Raw genomic sequence first — 2,478 nt, 5'->3', positions numbered from 1 at the left:
AAATAAATATATAAAAAGAAAATACTAATCAGAATAGAGAAAATTTGACAATACTAATATCAGACAGAAGAGAATTCAAAGTTGATATTATTAAAATCCTCAAAGAGAAATATTTCAGAGTAATAAGAGGGTTAATCAAACCTTTATGACCTTGACAACATAGCTTCTAACTATATAAAACAAGAACAAATATAAAATATAAGGATAAATACATAGACCAACAATGACAATGAACTTTAACATACTTTTTTAGAAATCGACAAATCAAATGAACTATAAGTAAGAATACAAAAGATTTGAATGAATAACAATGAATAAATTATGTTTACCCAATGAACAGCATTCATTTTTTTAAAAAACACATAAGCAGTCATAAAAAATATTGATCAAGTATTAGAAAATGTTAACAAATTGTAAAGCAAAAAGAAATCACGTAGCCCACATTGACTGATCTTGATGTGTTAACATTAGAAATTAAGAAGGATAAAAAAAGGACAAAAAAACCCCTAAGCTAAAAACCAACTGTACCCCTTAAAATTAAAAACTCTACTCCTTGAAATGAAAAGAAAAAGCCCAACTTCTTTTTAACATTTGGGTTAAAGAGGAAATAAAAACTACTTAGAAATGCAATACGATGAAAGTACAACATGTTAAAACCATTAATATGGCCAAGACAGTACTCGGAGAAATATTTGTTATCATAGTTGTACTTATTGGAAAAACAAAGCAGACAAAAAAATAAATGTACTAATTTTTAACTTGAGAAGCTGAATACATATGAGAAAAATAAACTCAAAGAATGCAGAGTGAAGGAATTAATTAAAAGTAGAAATTAATTACACAGAAATTAAAAAATAAGTAAAGAAATTATAGAATTGCTCTGTAAAACCGAAAGCTAATTCTTTGCAAAAGCCTTTACGTTCTGGTCTCATATGACAGGGCCTTCTCCTGTGTCCTATTCTTTCTCTTTCTACCCCCATCAATCCCAGGAACTAACAGGGAAAACCCAGTGGGCATCCCATATCTCTACTCAGAGTCCCTGAATACTAAATATAACATACTTAATGTTCTTGTAGCAAGTGGCATTTATTAGTTTATTTTGTTAAAGTCTACACATGACATGTCAGGAAATTTGAATGCAGCCTGTAGAATTGTATATTCCAGGGATTGTGTGTAAACCCCAGCAGTCTGGATAAATTCTGAATATTCCATCCAAAATCTGGTACTTATAAACGTATGGTTTTTTTTTTTTTTTCTTAAGGAAATCTTTCTTTTGTAAGTGAAGCCCTAGGGAGGAATATGCATTCACTTCAGAATCTCTGAAGCCCCACCTATGTGGCCACAAGTGTTTAGGTGAGGTGGGCACTCTAGCTTTTATTTTGATCCTGTGCATTTTTCTTCTCACCCCACTTCATGCTCTAGAAAACAGTCGGCCCTTGGAAAGTTTGTGAAGGTCAATGTTGCATATGTTGCCACATTCCAGCCCTTTTCAGCACCATCAACGTATTTCTTGTCCTCACTTTGGATCCCACTGGGCTAGGATGGGACCCTAAATTCTCACCACTTCCTCTCCTATCCAATTTATTAGTCCCATGTTTTATGACCTTATATCTCTACTATATCCAAGAAGTTGATAATGAATTAGATAAAATGATTTGAATTTAGAGTTACTGGGTTCTAAAGGAGTCTGAAGAATCGTCACATTTATTGTCCTCAACTACTTTAAATCTATTCTCCCCCAGAGAGCTTTCTGACTTTCATCTTTTGAATATTTCTACCAGCCAAGTGTTTTTTGTTTGGCTTTACTTTTTGTAGTATTTGTGATTAAAACAATAAGAATAGCAGTACCCTCCTACCCCCATTCTGATGTATTTCTCCCATAGAGCTATATTCTCTTAGGGACAGTCACTGATACATAGTACAAGAATTGAGTTTGCATTTGGTTATATGTAACAGAAGCATAAATACAATGGCTTAACCGGATATGCCTTTGCTGGATCCCCAAGTAATAAGAAGTCCAGAAGTAGAGAGTCAGGCTGGGACTTCTGCTCAGGGAAGTCACCAGAGAGTCAAGTTCCTTACCTGGGTACACTGCCACCCTGAACTAAACAAATGTTCTGCTAGTATGGAAGATGGGAAGAATAGGTATCTGAGTGGGAATTAATGTAGTCCAACCTATCTGTATCATAGATAAAGAAACTGAGATCCATACAATTTCAGTGACTTGCCCAAGGTCATGAAGCTATTCAGCAAAAAAAAAACCAACAAAAAAAAAAAACCGAGATTAGAACTCAAGACCTAAGACCTCCTCTTTCCCAGTGTTCTCAGAATCCCCCCAATTTGACATGCTGGCACCCATCTCTGCGTTTTGCACATGTCATTCTCTTGGAACTGCAGGCCAACATGCCTACCTACTTCAACCATCCTGAAGCCCACCCCGGCTCCAAACTCCACTTCACCCTACTCCTCCTATCTGAT

This window comes from Pteropus vampyrus, unplaced genomic scaffold (genome assembly GCF_000151845.1).
Source record: "Pteropus vampyrus isolate Shadow unplaced genomic scaffold, Pvam_2.0 Scaffold172, whole genome shotgun sequence".
Classification (NCBI taxonomy): Eukaryota; Metazoa; Chordata; class Mammalia; order Chiroptera; family Pteropodidae; genus Pteropus; species Pteropus vampyrus.
The sequence above is the reverse complement of the archived record's forward strand: the minus strand, read 5'-3'. Positions refer to the sequence as shown.